The following is a 21,523-nucleotide window of genomic DNA, read 5'->3' as shown; positions in this document are numbered from 1 at the left end:
ATGTTTGTAAACTGGTCTGTTCCTCTGTATATGATACCCTTGGATTGATTTAAATTCATTTTTTTTACATTTACTTAATTAAATCAAGATTAGAGCTTTGATTTGATCATATCACTGGCGGTACTCATGGTTGAGTCCCTGCCCCCTTGGTGTCCTATATAAATGAACACTCACTCATGAAGATACACTGGAGAAGACACACAGTGGAACATAATTTCATAGATAGAGATTTTTGTTTCACTGCTTTTTCTTTTTCTAAAATTTTGGGAAGAATCCGGTTCAACACATGACATTTAGTCATCAAACAATATGAAGAACTAAATATGAATTTGGGAATGAAGAATTGAGTGACACATTGTTTCTTTTATAAAAGATTATATCTAAACAATTTAAGAGACATAGAAATGAGTACATGCAATATCCTGGCTCTGAATTCCTAGTGAAGAGGGTGTAGAACTTTGGCCTCATCCTGTGTTGTGCGAGTTAATGAAGGCATCATATGGGACCTCATGCTTGAACTGAGCCTTGAAGGAGGAATTGGAATAATTCCATGAGAATGTGGAGGTAGAAGCACAACAAAAAGAGATAGGAGGGACACAAATGTGAGTTCAGTATAACCATAGGATGTGGTGCAGTTTTAGAAATAATTCTGAATATCTGATGAACAATGATGGGCATTCATGAAAAGTTGAAAATGAGCCTTGTAAAGGAGAGTCTTGTGTTCTGTCCACAAATTGGATCTTTATGTTTGAGGTTATTGGAGTCTGTGTAGGGTTTAGAGACAGTGATGTTCATGAAAACCCTTGCCAAGTGGAAAGATTTCTCTGGGTTAATATGACTCTACCTGTTGTAAAAACTTTGGAAAGATGATGAGGGATGAAAATAGAAGAGTGGATGCATGGAAGGAGGTGTGATGAGTTAGCATATGTGGGGTTGAATCATAAAGTTTTCACTATTAATGCTTGGCATAATGTCAGTCATTTCATGTTTATCATTTTATTTAGTTATTCCAATTACTCTGTGAAATCGGAGTAATTTTCCAATGCATATAATTGTGTTGGTATTGAATCTTGGAGTTTTATGATCCCAGGAATTTGCATTTCACTAAAAATTTTACTTCTTAATAAACTTAATATTTAGAACAGTTTTAGAGTTGCAGAAATCCTGTAAGGATGTTATAGATAGTTTCCAAGAACCTCTTACCCCCTTTCCTCTGTTTGTACCATCTGCCATCCAAAATAACACCTTTTATTTATTTGTCATAACTTCTTAGTCACTTTGTGATTGTGGCAGCTTCTCAGACTCTTCTTGGTTTTGATAACCTGGATACTTTCGAGGAGTGTAGGTAAGATATATTGTAAAGTTTCCCTCAGTATGAATTTTCTGATGTTCTTCTCATGATTAGACTGAGCTTATGGGTTTTTGGAAGAAGGCACCAGAAATAAAGTATCATTTTCATACCATCATAACCAGGGTGCATCCTATCAACATGACTTATCATTGTTGATATTGACTTCTTTCAGCAGTGTTTTGTGGTTCCCCAGCATAAAGTTCTTCATATCTCTAACCTTCTTTATATCACCCTTGGGAAGTAGTCACTAAGTGAAACCCATACTTCAAGAGTGGGATTTTTCTCCATGGCCTTGAAAAAGTAATATCTACATAAATTATTGATTTTTTTCCTGCAAGAGAGATTTGTCTCTTCTTATTTATTTAATCAATTATTTATTAATATCAGGATGAACTTATGAAATTTATATGATACTTTTAGTAGTGATACAATATTACTTTTCTTGTTTAATTTGTTCCACTTTTGGCCATGGGGGTAAAATATCAGCTGTACTCTTTATCTGTAGTATAACCCCATCATTGAGAGTTTTATTTTAGCACATATTTACTCTATGGTACTATAAATTGTGCCAGTCATTTCTTGCATGTTTCTCTCCTAGAGTCAACAATTTCTCCAAGAAGACACTTATTGGATAATGGTGATAAATTCCATGTTCTGAGTGCCATGGTACTGTGCCTTCTAAGGCCTCTCTGAAGAGAGTGTGAGGAAACATATGTGTGTATATACATGTTTATAAATATGCCTACATACAACACTCTATATTTACTGATACATGAGTTAATAAATCTAAACTATTAACAAATAGAACATTCTAGTCTCCTCCCTTGCTTATCTATAATCACCTATTTCACAGTGTGAAAAATATTCCCTCATCTGTCAACTATCTATGAAACTTGATTCCAGTGCAAATGCATAGAAGTATTAGAATTGTTAATCCATGCATGGTGGGTTGGTACATTGTTAATTATAGAACTGTACTTTCATAGTTTCTTTTGGCTTTATTTTACAGAGTCCATTCATATCCAATATTACTTCTTTTTTTAAAGTTTAAAACATATCATTGAAAATGTCTTTAAAGATAATTAATTATGAAAATAATACACATTTATAGGGAATGAGTAGATTTTTTTCCAAAATGTTACACTGAAAAAATATAAGAAGTTTCTTTACACCCCACTCCCCACCCCCAATTACATCATTTTTAATTGTATTGATACATAGATCACAAATTACATCAAAAAAATAAGAGGTTCCCATAAACCCCCTACCCCACTCTTCCCACATCAACAACCTCATTCATCATTGTGGTTCATTTGTTGCATTTGGTGAATAGATTTTGGAGCGCTGCTGCACCACGTGGATTATAGTTTACATTTTAGTTTACACTCTCCCCCAGTCCATTCAGTAGGTTATGGAAGGATATATAATGTCCAGCATCTGTCCTTGCAATATCATTTAGGACAACTCCAAGTCCCAAAATTGTCCCCACATCACCTCTTTTCTTCCCTCTTCCTGCCCTCAGCAACTACTGTGGCCACTTACTCCACATCAGTGCTCAATTTCTTCCATTGCCAGTCACAACAATGTGTGCATAAGTGGCTCTCTGAATCTTGAAGTTTCAGAATCAGCAAGGCCAACTCTTTCGTCATCATCTCTGAACACTCTATTCTTAAAAAACTTTTTATATTTTATGGAAGTATATCATTCATACATTAACATGCACACTAAAGATTTTGATCTTACAAAATATACATACATAACATCACACAGGTGTCTCATACATCACCCTTTCACCAACTCTTTGCATTGTGAAACATTTGTTACAAACTGTGCATGAACATCATCACAATATTACTACCAACTATAGTTCCTATCTTACATTTGGTGTATTTTTTCCACAACCCATATTATTTTTTAAATATATTTTTATTACAAATATTGTGAACTTGCAAAACAATCATACAGATGTGTAAATTTCCCATTCAATTCCACACCCTTGTTGAACATTTGTTACAGATTATGAGACAATATGACCAGACTATTACTACCAATCATGGCCATTAGCATCCTTTTTTTTAGAGTCATGCAAACCTTTATCTTTCTTTTTTTTTTTTAAGATTTATTTATTTATTTATTTCTCTACCCTTCCCCAGCCCGACCCCAGTTGTATGTTCTCTGTGTCTATTTGCTGTGTCTTCTTTGTCCGCTTCTGTTATTGTCAGCAGCAGAGGAATCTGTGTTTCTTTTTGTTGTGTCATCTTATTGTGTCAGCTCTCTGTGTGTGTGGCACTATTCCTGGGCAGGCTGCACTTTCTTTCACGCTCGGCAGCTCTCCTTCTGGGGTTCTCTCCTTGTGCATGGGGCTCCCCTACATAGGAGATACCCCTGCATGGCAGGGCACTCCTTATGTGCATCAGGACTGCACATGTGCCAGCTGCACATGGGTCAACGAGGTCCAGGGTTTGAACTGCGGACCTCCCATGTGGTAGATGGATGCCCTAACCACTGGGCCACGTCCTCTGCCCATAGCATACATTTAGCACACTTTTTCCATTCACCTCCTTTATCAACACAGTACAGCTTGACATTTATGCAAGAATATTATAGTATTGCTGTTAACCACAGTCTATAGGTCACACTAATTGTAGTTTTCCATGTATATACAATAGTGATATACATCTGCTCTAGTTCACAGAAGAACTTATTGTATTTGCACCCTTAACCACAATTCTCAACTGCCTCTGGGTTTACTGTGTATTTCAGTCCTTCAGGTATTCTTTTATTTTTTTTAAAGATTTATTTATTTATTTCTCCCCCCCACCCTGCCCCAGTTGTCTGTTCTCTGTGTCTATCTCCTGTGTGCTCTTCTTTGTCCGCTTCTGTTGTTGTTAGTGGCACGGGAATCTGTGTTTCTTTTTGTTGCGTCATCTTGCTGTGTGCTGCCTGCCATTCCTGGGCAGGCTGAAATTTCTTTTGCACTGGACGGCTCTCCTTATGGGGCTCACTCCTTGCGCATGGAGCTCCCTTATGCGGGGACACCCCTGCGTGGCAGGGCACTCCTTGTGTGCATCAGCACTGCACATGGGCCAGCTCCACATGGGTCAAGGAGGCCTGGGGTTTGAACTACGGATCTCCTATGTGGTAGATGGATGCCCTATCCACTGGGCCAAGTCTGCTTCCCTCTCAGTTATTCTTTAGCTTTCTTTCTATTGACATTTACTTCCCCAGACTAACTTTTTCAGCCACAATCCCATTTATAATCCAGTTACTACTCACTATAATGTGTTATTATCAACTCTATCCATCACTACACTTTTAAGTCCAGTTAATTAAAACTTCTACAGGAGGAGGCAGGGCAAGGTGGTGTCTGAGTGAGTGCAACTGCAAAGAAGCAGCAAAGTGGTGTTGGAGTCTTGCCGGAGCAGGCTGTTTCAGGACCTTGCAAGGCAGGTGGTGTATGGACGTCTGTTTTTTAGAGACAGTGACAGAAGTAGTGCTTGCTAAAGGTAGAATTGCAGGTTACAAGCACAGAGGTTGAAAGCTGTGGGGAGGCGGGACCCTTCCACTTATGGCTGGTGGCCACAATGTTCCCTGAGAACTGTCAGTTGTGTGGTGGTGTCCCTGGGCACCATGATCCCCAGATACGTGGTCCCCAGGTCTGTGTCCCCTAAGCTCCATAGCCCGCATTCCACACACCTACATACTCTGAGTCTGCAGTGTCCTGGGCTTCCGTTTCCCAAGTCCAGCACTTCTGGAGGTCCGGGATTGCCCAAGCCCTCCAGTTTTGGACTGACTCCATGAGTGGGAGGGATTCGGTAGAAGGTGCAGCAAAGGGGCCAAGCGAGTGAAGGTTCAATTTTCTGGTTCTCCCTCCCTCCTTTTTCTGTGTATCTGTGCTTCGAGGAGCATACCAGCTGGCTTGGGGAGAGCCTGGGAAGAAAGGAGTAGTGAATCTGCTGACAAAACCCAATTCACCTAAATACCCTGTGATATGAAACTTGGTCTGGGAGAAGGTGGAGTCGGAAAATCAACTAGCCCTCTCATAGCACACCTAAAAGAGAGGGACTGTAGGAGGTGCTTTCCAAGCTTCCAATAGCATACTTGGGGTTCCTGGTGAGCTGTGGGTGCTCTCTCTCTGGAAAACAAAAGTCACTGTTTTCTGTGCAGAGCTGGTTCAACAAGGACCCACTTGAATCTCCTACTGGACCTCTCAGGCAGCTTTCCTGCTGCCCTGGGTGACAGGGAAGTAAGGAGGGGAAAAGGGGAGAATGTCAAATCCCTAAGCATTTTATTTAACTGCAAAGACATACCTTGCTTGAAACTTTGTCTGGCATTTTATTGGGTTGTCTTCTTGTTTTCTTTCTCTTAATCCCTCAAGGTCCTTTTTCTCTTTCTTTTTCTTTTTTCTCTTTTTCTTTTTCTTGCTTACTTACCCCCTCCTTTTTGTCCCTTTTTTCCTTTTCTTTCTTTCATCTCCTTTTTTAAATTTTTTAAAATATTAGGTGCGGCAGGGAGTGCTTCACATTTGCTGTATTTCCTCATTCTCCATTCCACTTTTGTGTGTATATTGATTTTGGTCACCAACACTATCCCCTTTCCTCTACATCTTTCTATCCTCCATCATTTATTGTTTCTCTTACATTACACATCTCTTTGTTTGCCCCCCTATTTTTCTGAATTTATTTCTAATACCTTTGCTCTGTTTTCTGTCTTATATTTACTTTTTATATTACTGTCCTTTGTTTACTCTTTTCCTCTCTCCTGAACACACTGGCCTTTTAATTCACACTATATTCCTCCCCATATTTAGTTTACTGTCTCATTATACATACACTACTTTTCATACTGTTATAAGTATACATACCTTACATGAGTCAAATATCCATTCTCCTAGATCACACATGGTTCCTCTTAATATTTATTATCAATGCTACTATTGTTCATTTTTCTTCTCTTACTCTTTTGGCTTTCCCTGACCTTAATATTTTCCTTCAAGTGAACTTAGCCAACAACAAGGAAATAGAATAAGAACAAAGTGACAAAGAGAAGAATTAACACACATGCAAAAACAACTAATTAAACACCAAACCAGACAAAGAAGATAAGCAACTGATTAAAACCATCAATATAAAATGATGACAAGACAGCAACAAAAAATTACAAACCAAAATAATAATCAGGAAAACATGCTCCAATCCAATGAACAAACTAAAATCAGGAAGAGTAACAGAACATCAAACAAGTAATTAAAGCTCTCAAAACATATATTAGGGACAAATTTGATGAGGTGGAGGAAGAGATTAAGAATATGAAGAAAACACTTAGAGAGAATACAGAAGAAATTGCAATCATACACAAAAAGATAAAAGATGTGATGGTGATGAACAGCACAATTCTAGAAATCAAAAATACACTCTCAGCAAATAACAGCAGACTCAAAGAGGCACAGAAAAGAATTAGTGGTGTGGAAGACAGTATATCTGAAATCAAACAGATAGTAGAAGTGATCGATAAAAAGAAAGAAAAATTCCAGCATGGATTTAGGGATCTGAATGACAATGGAAAACACACAAACATATACATTACAGGCATCCCAGAAGGAGAAGAGAATGGAAAAGGGACAGAAGGGGTGTTGGAGGAAATAATGGCTGAAAACTTCCCAAATCTACTGAGGGAGATGGATGTACATGTCCAGGAAGCACAATGCACTCCAAACAGCATAAATTCCAACAGGCCTACCCAAGACATATACTTGTACAATTACATGCTAGGCCACAGAAAAAGAATCAATGAATTCAGAAAGATGGAAATCATACAAAATAATTTCTCTGACCACAGTGGAATGAAGCTGAAAATCTTCAAGGGACAGAGACCAAGATTTGGCACCAAGATTTGGAAGTTAAACAGCACTCTTAGAAAAACAGTGGGTCAAGGAGGAAATGACAAAAGAAATTAATAACTACCTTAAAACTAATGAAAATTATAACACAACATATCCAAACTTATGGGATGCAGCAAAAGCAATACCGATAGGGAAATTTATAGCCATAAATTCATACATCAAAAAAGAAGAAAGAGCTAAAATTGAATAACTAATTGTACAATTGGAGGAATTAGTGAAAAAAACAACAAACTAAATACAAAGGAAGAAGAAAGAAAGAAATAACAAAGATCAGCACAGAACTAAATGAAATAGAAAAAAAGAAAGCACTTGAAAAAATGAGCAAAACCAAGAGCTGGTTTTTTGAGATCAATAAAATTGACAAACCGTTACCTAGACTAACAAAGAAAAAAAGAAGGAAGATGATGCAAATATGCAAAATAAGAAATGAGAAAGGAGATATCAACATTGACCCCACAGAAATAAAGACTATTATAAAAGGATACTTTGAAAAACTATATTCCAAGAAAAAGGACAATTTAGAGGAAATGGACAAATTCCTAGAAACACATAAGCAGCTTACATTGATGAAAGAAGAAACTGATGATCTCAACAAACCAATCACAAGTAACGAGATAGAATCAGTCATTAAAACCTCTCAACTAAGAAGAGCCCTGGGCCAGACAGCTTCACAGGTGAATTCTACCAAGCATTCCAGAACAAACTAACACCAATCATGCTTAAACTCTTCCAAAAAATAAAAATACAAGGAACATTGCCTAACTCATTCTATGATGCCAACATTACTCTAATACCAAAGCCAAAGACACCACAAGAAGGAAAATTACAGACCAATCCCTCTAATGAACTTAGACATGAAAATCCTCAAAGAAATACTTGCTATCATATTCAACAATACACTAAATAAATTATACACCATGCCCAAGTGAGATTCATTCCAGGTATGCAAGGATGGGTCAACATAGGAAAATCAATTAATGTAATACACCATATAAACAGACTGAAGGAAAAAGAATCACATGATCATATCTATAGATGCAGAAAAAGCATTTGACAAAATACAGCACACTTTCCTAATAAAAACAATGCAAAAGATCAGAATAGAGGGAAATTTTCTTAACATGATAAATAGCATATATGAAAAACCCACAGCTAACATCATTTACAATGTTGAAAATCTAAAATCTTTCTCTCTAAGATCAAGAAAAAAAGGATGCCCACTATCAGCCCTTTTATTTGTCTTAGAACTACTTGCTCAAGCGCTGAGGGAAGAACCAGACATAAGAGCCATCCAAATTGGAAAGGAAGAAGTGAAAATTTCACTATTTGCAGATGATATGATCCTATTCATAGAAAACCATGGGAAGTCTACAAGAAATCTACTAGAGCTCATAAATGAGTTCAGAAAAGTCACAGGTTACAAAATCAATATGCAATAATCAATACCATTTCTGTATACCAATAATGATCAATCTGAGGATGAAATCAGAAATCAAATACCATTTCCAATAGTAAATAAAAAAATAAAATACCTAGGAATAAATTTAAATAAAGATGTAAAGGACTTATACACAGAAAACTACAAACACTGCTCAAGGAAATCAAAGAAGACCTAAATAAATGGAAGAATATTCCCTGCCCATGGATAGGAAGACTAAATATCATTAAAATGTCTATCCTACCAAAACTGATCTATGGATTCAATGCAATCCCAATAAAAATCCACTCAGCATTCTTTAATGAACTAGATAAACTTACTATGATATTTATTTGGAAAGGAAAGTGGTCCCAAATAGCCAAAGACATATTGAAAAAGAAAAATGAAATTGGAGGAATCACACTACCTGACTCCAAAACGGACTACAAAGCTACAGTTGTGAAAATGGCATCGTATTGACAGAAGGATAGACATACTGACCAATGGACTTGAAATGAGAGTTCTGATATAGATCCTCAAATAAACAGCCATATGGTATTCAACAAGGCCACCAAACCTCTCAACTGTGAGAGAATGGCCTCTTCAACCAATGGTGCCTGGAGAACTGGATATCCATATTTAAAAGAATGAAAGAGGATTACCAATTCACACCTTTTACAAAAATCAACTCAAGATGGATGAAAGACCTAAATATAAGAGCCAAGACCATAAAGACTTTGGAAAGCAATGTAGGGAAGCATCTACAGGACCTTGTAATAGGAAACGGCTTCATGAACTTCACACCCAAAGCATGAGCAGCCAAAGAACAAATAGATAAATGGGCTTCCTCAAAATTAAAGCCTTCTGCACCTCAAAGGATTTTGTCAAGAAAGTGAAAAGAGAGTCTACACATTGGGAGAAAATATTTGGTAACCATATATCTTATGGGAGAAATATCCTGCATTTATAAAGAATTCCTATATCTTGAAAATAAAAAGACAAGCAACCCATTTAAAAAATGGGAAAAAGATTTGAACAGATGCTTCTCAAAAGAAGTTTTACAAATAGCTAAAAGGCACATGAAAAAATGCTCAAAATCACTAGCTACTAGGGAAATGCAAGTCAAAACACAATGAGATACCATATTACTCATATAATTCTGGCAGCTATCAAAAAATCAGAGATCTACAGGTGCTGGAGAGAATGTGGAGGAATGAGAACTCTCATCCACTGCTGGTTGGAATGCAGAAGGACCCAGCCATTCTAGAGGACAGTTTGGTAGTTTCTCAAAAAACTCGGTACAGATTTACCATATGAACCAGCAATTCCACTGCTGGGTATATACCCAGAAGATCTGAAAACAAGGACACAAGCTGATATACACACACCAATGTTCATAGCAGCACTATCCACTGTTGGCAAAAGTTGGAATCAATCCAAATGCCATCAAGAGATGAATGGATAAATAAAATGTGTATACATACAATGGAATACTACTCAGCTATAAGAACAAATACACTACAAACACATTTGATAACATGGATGAATCTTGAGAACTTTATATTGAGTGAAGTAACCCAGGCATTGAAGGACAAATACTACATGACCTCTCTGATAAGAAATAAGTAAACCAAGCTGTTTCAGAGAGATAGAAACAGCTTCAGAGTGACTGGATGATATGCTTAAAGGAAGTTGGGGAGTAGAGAAAGGGTGCAAGCTGACACCTGCATGGGTGAAAGCTATGATAAGCTGAATATAAGTATTTGTACAGAGGAGGGATAAAATGGGGGCATAAGGATACGTCGAGGCAGGGCTTTGTGAGCATGAGGGGGGCTGGAGATGAAAGGATGGATCAGATGGCCCAATTTTTTGGGGGGACGGTGGGCAGAACATTTGAACATAGGAAACTCTCAGGTATGTGGTTGAAATTATAAATTAGAGAAAACTCTAGAAAATATAGTATGGAAGGTTACCTGTTTTAAGATGCTTAAGGGGGGGGTCTGACACATGGAAAGCTTCTAGGGAGAGAGGCATAATGGGTTATACTATTGGGTGGAGACCCATACAATGAGGGTGAAAGTATACCCACATCCTGGGGAGAACTGATGTTCTCAAATAGAGGGAATTTTACCTCTTGAGAGAATTGGTGGCTCCCAGTGGGTTAGGGCAGTTGAGTACGTCAAGCTCTCAACATTGTTGCAATTATCTCTGAATATGGTACTTCATGTAATGAAGATTGAATGTCACAGTGGGCCCTGAGAGGATGGGGAAAAAGGTGTTGAATAGATGGAATCAGTGTAACTGTGGGTCAATGGAAGTATTCCATAAGATCATGCAATGATGGATATAGGACATGTTAAATTACACCAAAAATGTATTAAAGTCTATAGGCTAAAATATAAATGATAATGTAAAACATAAGATAACTAAAAATTTAGAAAATTGTATAGTCTAAAATATAAACCATAATGGAAACTCAAATGGAATCATGTTTGAAAGCTATTGTTTCAATATCTGTACATGAACTGCAGCAAATAGAATATGAACATGTAAAAAGATCAATGTTTGTGAACGGACAAAGGGTTTGATGTTGGATATGTGGGAGTACCATATATTGTATATGTGAATTATTGTGATCTAAAACTTATGTGAAGATTAACTTAATAGTTGGAAGAAGAAAAAAAAAGAAAGTATGTAGACACTAGGAAGAAATGGAAGAAATTGCCTTGCCACGGTACATGCAGGGTAACACCTACAGCAGTGATGAAAGGCAAAATGTTAAAACAAAACTTTCAGTTATTCAATTTTTGATACTCCAATTTATTTTTCCTTTTTTAAATTTTTCTAAATTAGTATATATTCTGTATCTAACCTTTAAACCCATCATTATACACCATTTTGCTATTTATGGAATCTGGCAATATATTAGGCTTCCTTTCTAAAGAAGTTTTGGAGTACAGAAGGGTTCAACTATGGCAGGGGAGGAATACTGGTGTGGTGTGTTATTGAAAGGGGGCACGTGATTGGGAGGGAGTTCTCCACGGTGTGTACACAGGGTACATGAAAATGTTTGGGTATTTTCATAGTGGTTTCAGTTAAAAATGACAACTGAGGGAGTGCTGAGTTCCAATCCAGGGGAGCTCTATCACATTCCCAAATGAACAGCAAGAATACCCCAAGTGCAATGTCAAAAACCAATAAAGATGGGCGGCCCAGCAATGAGCCCTTGATACTGATGGCTACGATTATGAGCTTGTGTGCCTGAAATATGAACTAGGCGTAGAGCTGCAAGGTGCTGAAGAGTTACCTCCTGAGGACCTCCATGTTGCTCAAATGTGGTCACTAAGCCAAACTTAGCATGTAAATGCATTACCTTCCCCCCAGCATGGAACATGACTTCTGGGGATGAACCTCCCTGGTGCCAAGGCATTACTACCAAGCACCATTTGATGATGTAATTAGAAAAAGACCTTGAATAAAAGGGCCAACTCAGACCAGCAGAATATCTCAGCCTACATGTAATATCAAGTGTTTAAAACTGCTTTTTGTCTTGGACAAAAGGGGGAAATGGAAAGGACAAATGAGTTTGTCTGGCTATGATTCTCCAAAAACAGTTGGGAGGTCATCAATGGAGTAACGTTTATGCACATCTCAGCAGGGTCCCAGAGACAGCTAAAGTAGATAGAAACCCAGGTACTGGTTCTCCTGAGGGCTGCAGAGACCCTATGTTCATGGCAGATGGCTCTGCAGTTCAGTGCCATGTCAGTTGGCCCTGCTTTGAGTTTGCATTCCTGAGTGAGATGGAGTTAGACTCAGATGTGATCTTTCTACACATGCCTCTTCTGTTACTTTTACCAGACCTGTAGTTGGCTTTGGGTTTCGGGTATACTCAGGAGGCCTGAATCTCTGGACTGTCCATGTGACAGCCAGGCCCTGAGCCTCAGCAGGCTTGCAACTCCTACCCTCTGGTTTATTGCTTTTATCCTGGCCAGCTAACAGGGAGGTGAAGAAGGTCAACCACCACACCAGGGAGCCAAGAGTGCCTACAACTGCAAGCAGGAGAATTGCATCCATCATCCATGTGGAATGTTAGTCCCTTCTTGATGTAGAGGTGGACTGGACAGAACCATCCCAGGGTCTACAGGATGGAGGAGTAGGATATAGATTAGAGTTGACTTACTGGTGTTCTGCTGGGGAACTATTGTGATTAGTAAGGGAAGAAATTGTAGTAGTGATGTGAAGAAAGTGGTCACGGTAGCTGCTGATGTTAGGGAGAAGGAAGAAAAGATATGATGTGGGTGCATTTTCAGGATTTGGAGTTGTCCTGGGTGATGATGCAGGACAGTTGCCGGACATTGTGTTTCCTGCCATGACCCACTGGGTGGACTGGAGAAGAGTGTAGATTACTATGTAGACCACTGTACATGCGGGACTGCAGTGCTCCAAAATGTATTCACCAGGTGCAGTGAATGTGCCATGATGATGCAAGAGGTTGTTGTTGTGGGAGGAGTGGGGTGAGGGTGGTGGGAGGTATAAAGGGGCCTGTTATTTTTTTAATGTAACATTTAAAAGAAAATAAAGAAAAATCTTCTACATACATTAAGCATCTTTATTCTCAAAAATCCTCTTATCTCCTAATTACATATACAATTCCATGTGTTTATGATTTGTATTTAGTTTATATTAATGAGACCATGCAATATTTGTCCTTTTGTTTCTGGCTTACTTCACTTAGTATAATGTCTTCAAGACTCATCCATGTTATCACATATGTCCCAATTTCATTTCTTCTTACTGCAGCATAATATTCCTTTGTATAGACCACATTTGTTTATACATTCAATCATGAAGGGACACTTGAGTTGTTTCCATCTTTGGCAATTGTGAACAACTTCGTTATGAACATTGGTGTGCAGATGTCTGTTTATGGCCTAGTTTTTAGTTCATCTGGATATATTCCTTGTAGAGGAATTGCTGGATCATGTGACAGTTCTATATTTAGCTTCCTCAGGAACCTCCAAACTGTATTCCATGAAGGCTGCACCATTTTACACTCCCACCAACAGTGAAGGAGTGTTCCTGTTTCTCCACATCCTCTCCAGCACATATTGTTGTCTGTTTATTTTTTTTTAATAATGGCCGTTCTATGTGGTGTTAAATGATATCTTATTGTTGCTTTAATTTGCATTTCCCTAATAGCTAGTGATATGAAACATTTATTCATGTGCTTTTTGGCCATTTGTATTTCCTCTTTGGAGAAATGTCTATTTAAATCTTTGGTCCATTTTTAAATTTATTGCTTGCTTTTTTATTGTTGTGTTGTATGATCTCTTTATATAGCATGGAAATCAAACCCTTATCAGATAATTGGTTTCCAAATATTTTCTCCCATTGTCTTGATGCCTTTTCACCTTCTTGATGAAGCCCTTTGAATCATAGAAATGTTTAAGTTTGAGGAGGTCCCATTTATCCATGTTTTCTTTTTTTGCTCGTGCTTTTGGTGTAAGGTTTATGAATCCTTCACCTACCACCAGGTCTTGAAGATGTTTTCCTACATATTCCTCTAGAGGCTTTATTGTACTTCCTTTTATATTCAGGTTTTTGGTGGACTTTGAGTTTATTTTTGTATAATATGTGAGATAGGGGTCTTCTTTCTTTCTTTTGGCTATGGATATCCAGTTCTCCCAACAAAATTTTTTGAATAAGCTTTTCTTCCCCAACTGGGAGGGCTTGACAGGATTTTCAAAAATCACTTGTCCATAGATGTGAGTGTCTGTTTATGAACCATCAATTTGGTTCCATTGGTCTATGTGTCTATGTTTATGACAATACCATGTTGTTTTTACCACTGTAGCTAATTATATGATTTAAAGTCTGTAAGTGAGAGTCCTCCATCTTCACTTTTCCTTTTGAAAATGTTTTTGGCCTTTTGGGGACTCTTACACTTCCATATAAACTTGATAAATGTGTTTTCCATTTGCTAAAAAAAAATACTGGTGGAATTTTTATTTGTATTGCATTGAATCTGTATATCAATTTGGGTAGAATTGACTTCTTAATGATATTTAGTCTTCCAATCCATGAGCAAGAAATGTTATTCCAATTATTTAGGTGTTTTAAATTCCTTTTTGCAATGCATTATAGTTTTCTGAATACAAGTGTTTTGCATCCTAGGTTAAGTTTATTCCTAAATATTTGATTCTTTTTGTTGCTATTGTACATGAAGTGTTTTTCTTGACTTCCTCCTCAGATCGTGCATTTTTCATGTAAAGACACACTACTGATTTTTGCTTATTGATCTTGAATACTGACACTCTACTGAAATAATTTATTAGCTCTACAGCTTTGTTGTAGATTTTTCAGGACTTTCTAGATATATAATCATCATCTGCGAATAGTGAAAATTTTAATTCTTCTTTTCCAATTTGCATGCCTTTTATTTCTTTTTCTTGTCTAATTGCTTTAGCTAGAAACTCTACCACTACATTGAAGAACAATGTGGTTAGTGAGCATCCTTGTCCTTTCCCTGATGTCAATCAGAAAGTTTTCAGTCTTTCACCATTGAATACAATGTTAGCTGTGGGTTTTTCTTATATGGCTTTTATCATGTTGAGAAGTTTCCTTCAATTCCTATTTCTTTGCGTATTTTTCTCAAGAAAGGATACTGTATTTTGTCAGATACCTTTTCTGTGTCAATTGATAAGATCATGTGATTTTTCTTCTTTGACTTATTAATGTGGTGTATTATGCTGATTGATTTTCTTGTGTTGAACCAGCCTTACATGCCTTGTATATAATCCACTTGATAAAGAAGGATAATTCTTTTAATGTGTTGTGCAATTTGATTAACAAGTATTTTATTGAGGATTTTTGCATCTATATTCATTAGAGAAATGGGCCTATAACTTTATTTTTTTGTAATAGCTTTATTTGGCTTTAGTGTTAGGGTGATATTGTTTTCATAGAATGAGTTTTGTAGCATTCCTTCTTGTTCGATTTTTTGGAAGAACTTGAGTCACATTGGTATTAAATCTTCTTTGAATGCTTGGTAGTACTCACCTGTGAAACTGTCTGGTCAAGGGCTTTTCATTTTGGGGAACTGTTAAATGACTGTTTCAATCTCTTTACTTGTGATTGGTTTGTTGAGTCTTCTATTTCTTTGAGCATCAGTGTAGGTTGTTTGTACATTCTTAGGAAGTTTTCTATTTTATCTACATTGTCTAGTTTTTTTAGCATAAAAGTAGCATAAAATTGTTCATACTCCCCCTAAAATGAACTACAAAAACCATACAGTCTGACTCATGCCTATCTATTCTCACTTCTCCCTCCTCATTGGATTCCAGAGCCTCTGTCTTCTTCAATGCACCTGTCAAACTTGGGGTCTATGCTCAGCTTGTCCCCATGCTTGTAATATCATTTTCTACATCTATGTCCCCTTTCCCTGCCTAGTCTCAATTCCTACTCCTCCTCAAGGTATCTTCTCTAATTTCCTTACCATGGAAGGGTTTTTCTTATTGCCATATCCAGATTAGGGCATCCCATTCTATTTTCTCATTGCATCCTGAATCGCCCTTCAAAGGCCAATGCCAACAATTGAACTTTTCAGTTAGACTAATGAGGACAGTTTCTGGCTCTATGGTATTCAATTTTGTATCTTCATGGAATAAATACTTAAGGTGTATTAATGCAGACATGTTGAATGAATGAACATATACACACAAATGAAATGCGCACATAGTATCACACGTTTATACATTCACAAAATTTATTCAATTAACATATTGATGTCTAGTGTGCACAAGGTGTTGTGCACAGGAAACATTTCCTCTGAAGGCTTAAAGAGTAAAACGCATAATGTCATTTCAATGTCAGGGTAAATTCAGGTCCAGTAATTCAGTACTAGTGACTATAAATTATACCAGGTTGAATGTGATTCAGAAGTAGAGTGATTAAAAATCTGATCCCATCTTCCACTGTAGTACTTCCAGTAAGCAAGTATATTCATTTTTAATGCATTCAGGTGAAAGAGGGGTACAAAAATTGTTTTAATATGATACCTAAAATGACTGGGCAAGAGCTATACAATGGTCCATTCCACCATTCATACACCACATGGTTTTCACACCTGGTCCATGCTATTTCCTCAATAAACTACTTGTCTGTGCCTGCCATTGTTTCTGCAGCCTCTAGTAATGGAAAAATGCTGTGTTTCTTGGTACAGAAGTCAGTTAAAGTTTACGTATCAGCTTGGTCTCCATGTCTTGACTGCGAGCACCTCTAGGGCTAGGGGCAACAGGGTATTCATCTGTGCCCTGTTTGCACTGCAAACTATTCTAATGTTGGGGAATTATTGGTTTCTGAGTCCAAAAGCTGGAATCTCAGAAACCAAAGTTATGGACACCCAGTGTGCTACAGATGTGGCCCGATCAAAGCTTTGCTTATTATTCAATCAAGTAAAAGTGAAACCTCTGAATCAATTTAATCTAATATGCCCGGAGGAGCTGACCAGTTCACAAACAAAATCTAACATCTATTTTTGGAATTCATAATCAATATCAAACTGCTACAGAGTGTGTCCAGAAACAGAACTTATATGTAGGTATTTATTATCCTCAATATATAGCAATTCAAATATGTGGAAAAATAAGGAATATTCCCAAAATGTTGTTGGATCTTTAAAATAACCACAGACAGAAGAAAGGAGGGAAACCTTTATCATGCATTCCAGGATAATTAGGAAAAAAGGAAATTTATAAAGAAAAAACTGAAAACCAAAGTGGAAGTCTATTCAAATGTATTCCAAACATACAAAACTAACTAGAATATGAGTATTCAATATTAGATTTAATGTAATGAAAAAGGACAAAAAAATGTAATTTAATGTTGAAAAGTTGGATGATGTGACTGTCATTCTCCTGACATTATTAGAGAAAAAATGTGATTGACTTCTTAATTGGTGAAGGTAAATGCAAGCATGGTGTTGATTTTCTTCAGGCATTCTATTTATTGCAGGACAATATTCAGTTACAACTTAAGAAGTAAGTCTTATTGTCCACAGAATCTGTTCTATACCATAATCCATGGTGAGTGTTCCTATCTGGTCTTAATAAAATAATATAGCACCTAGGAGCAAAGATGTAGCCTAGTAATCCAGCACTGGAAGCCAAGCTGGGGAAGATTTCAATGGCTGCCATGACCTTCCCCTTGTTGCTGTGGTAGACAGAGAGGAAACTGACCCAAACCCTGCAGAACACCAGCAAGGTATCAGGCAGGTTCCTGGCCATGAAAGCTACATTGAAGCTCCAGAGGGCCAAGCAGCCCAGGTATCCCAGGACACAGTAGAAGGCAGTAGCTGAGCCCTTAAGACACTCAATGGTAATATAACCAGGCTCAGTGTGTGCATCTTTATCAATGAATGGGGGAGAGGTTCTGAACCAGATTCCAGAGAGTATCATCTGGATTAGGGAGCAAATGGAAATAGCAAAGTTAGGTGGCCCTGATTCCAAACACTGCCTCATTCTTCTCCCTAGAGCAGGGACCTTGAATTCCAGAACCACAGTGATTGTTTTGGCCAAAACAGTGGGCACAGCCACTGCAAAAACAATTCTAAATTTGATTTGTCAGAGGATGCAGATGGCTGTGTTGGGATAAATGATGAAGAGCAAGGAGCATAGGAAACACAGGGTAAGGGAGATGAGCAGGATGTAGCTGAGGATCCATTTATTAGCCTTGACGGTGGGAGTGTCTTGGTGCTTCACAAAGACCCCAAGAATAACAGTAGTGAGGAAAGAGAAGCAAAGAACTGTGCAGACCAGAGTCAACCACAATGGGTCTTTTGGAGGGAATGAGTTCTCTCATTGTTTGCATTCTGATGATCTGGACACTTCACACAGTGTTCTACATCTGGTGAGAAATGCAAAGTGTCATCAGCCCATGTTCAGTAATTCTCACTTATTCACTTGACCCAAAAGAATAACATTGGACAATTTCAGCCAAATTTGTCCAGCTTGTGATGATTTTAAATAACCCTGTGCTTTAATGTGCTTGTTGTTCCTTCCCTAAACTTTCTCTTAGACCTCTGGCTTTCTTTTAAACATTCAGTCCATCAATTTGATAACAGTGTAATTTATTTACTGTTGAGCTTCCATTCTTTTCTTGTCCACACATCATACTTTTTCTAGTGGATTTTCTGCTTGTTTCTGTAGATGGTCCCTGTATAATTTTGATGTAATTCACTATTGACTAGATCTATGTTAAATAATTTATTCCACTTGTGGCTTGACCATTCATTGCCAAACAGATAATATCAGTATTAATGTAATTAACATTCATTAAACTTTTCCTTTAAGGTTGATGATATATGATGATACATGTCTTATTAAACAAATTTTCTCCTTTGAAAATGAAAACATTCTTCTCCTTTTTGTTTCTTTAAGGTTTTTATTTTTACATTTAGAATTACAATTTCCCTGATATTGATGAATCTGCATGTGACCAATTTGTTTCTAGATATGTCATTTGGTTCATTTTATTTCCTTTTTATCCTTATGATGAAACAACATTATAGTGACTTAAAAAAAGAAACAGGTAGAATATACATTCCCATTTCACTCTTTGTTTTAAAGTTTGTCTTAGCAAAGCTTTTTGAAAATGATCTCATAGGAATGATTTAATAAGTTGTAATTGCCCCACAAAGTTGTGATTGTGATAACAATTGCATTGACTCAGTCAATCAACTTGGAGAATAATGATATCTTTACAATATTGAGTCCTTTCAATTATGAACATGGTTCATCCCTCCATTTATTTAGTTTTCTTTAAATTTTTCTTGATAACTTTATTATACAGAAGTCTTTCCAAACTTTCCTAAATATTATTTTTAGGCATTTAATACTTTCAAGATATTTTAAATATCATGTTTGGAAGTTTCATTTTATAAAGCCCTATGAGTTGCATATATAAGAAGCTTTTATATTACCCTTGTATTCAGACCACTAAACTGAGTTTATAAAATCTTCCAGATCTTCAACTTATGCAATAAACTCCTTTCCAAATTATGTCAATTTTACTTTATCCTTTCAAATAATTATACCTTCCAATCTTTTTCTTGCCAATATTGCTTTGGGAAGGATCTCCAGTGCATTGTTAGATGTGTTAATATTGAAAATTTTTGTTTTGTTATTGATCTCCCAGGCATGAAATACTTCAATATGATGTGAAATTTGTGTTAGATTCATGAAGTATCTTTTAAAGGATGAAGATGGTTCTTCTCAATTTTTATTTGATAAGTTATGCTTTTGTTGTTTGTTCTAAAATCACTGGTGGGTGTTGAATTTTATTAAGTATTTTCCTTCATTCACTGAGATGACAGTTTCTACTTTTCAGGGGGTACCTATACTGAATTACCTTGCTTTGCCATGATAAATCCTCTTTATAAAATATTGCTGGAATTAGACTGCAGATTATTTTTTTATGATATGTGAGCTTATGTTTAAAAAAGCTAGAAATCTGTAAATTTCCTATTTTAATGGCCTTATAAGATTTTGATACAAATGTTAAGCCGTAATCATAAATGGAGATATTTTCCCATTTTTTTCCTATTCCTTGGAAAAGTTTGAGTAAATAAGTATTATTTTTTCCTTGAAAGTTTAGTGGAATTCCCCAATAAGACCATTGGTCAATATGAAAATTTATGAGAATGTTTTAATCTATAGATTCAATCACTGAAGAAGATATGAATCTTTTCAGATTTTTTATTTTGGGGGCCTATTTTTTGGCAACTTTTATTTTTCTAGGAATAGGTGAATATCATTTATTTTTTTGTCTTTATTTTTTAATATTACATTAAAAAAAATATGAGGTCCCCATACACCCCCCAACCCCCTCACCCCACTTCCTCCCCATAACAACAACCTCCTCCATCATCATGATACATTCACTGCATTTGGTGAATACATCTCTGAGCATCACTGCATCTCATGGTCAATGGTCCACATCATAGCTCACACTCTCCCATATTCCACCCACTGGGCCATGGGGGGACATAAAATGTCTGGTAACTGTCCATGCAGCACCACCCAGGACAACCTCAAGTCCTGACAATGCCCCCACATCTCATCTCTTCCTCCCATTCCCTACCCCCAGTAGCCACCATGGCCGCTTTCTCTACACCAATGCCACATTTTCTTCGATTACTAATCACAATATTTCATGAATAGAATATCAGTAAGTCCACTCTAATCCATACTCTATTCGTCCATCCTGTGGACCTTGGAATGGTTGTGTCCACTCCACATCTATATCAACAGGAGAGGCTTGTGAACAAAGATCACATCTGAGTCCAGCTCCATCACACAGAAACACAAACTCCAAAGTAGGGCCAACTGACATGGCACTGAACTCCAAGTGCCATGACCATAGGACCTGGGGATCTCTGTAGCCCACCAAAGAACCAATACCCGGGGTTGTATCTACTTTATCTGTCACTGGAACTCTGCTGAGGAATGCATAAGGGCAACCCCTTTGATAATCTCCTGGATCTTTTTGGAGACTCACAGCCATATAGACTAATTTGTCCTTTCCATTTCCCCCTTTGATTCAGGTCACACAGCATTTTTAACTCCTGGTATTCTATGTAGATTGAGATATTTTGCTGGTGCGAGTTGACCTTTTATTCAAGGTCATTTTCTAGTTACATCATCAGCTGGTACTTGGTAGTAATCCCTCCATGCCAGGGAGGCTCATTCCTGGGAGTCATGTCCCAATCTGAGGGGGAGGCAACACATTTACATGCTGAGTTTGGCTTCAAGACTGGCCACATTTGAGCAACACGAAGGCTCTCAGGAGGTAACTC

Source organism: Dasypus novemcinctus, chromosome 22 (genome assembly GCF_030445035.2).
Source record: "Dasypus novemcinctus isolate mDasNov1 chromosome 22, mDasNov1.1.hap2, whole genome shotgun sequence".
Lineage (NCBI taxonomy): Eukaryota > Metazoa > Chordata > Mammalia > Cingulata > Dasypodidae > Dasypus > Dasypus novemcinctus.
Note: the sequence above shows the minus strand (reverse complement) of the source record.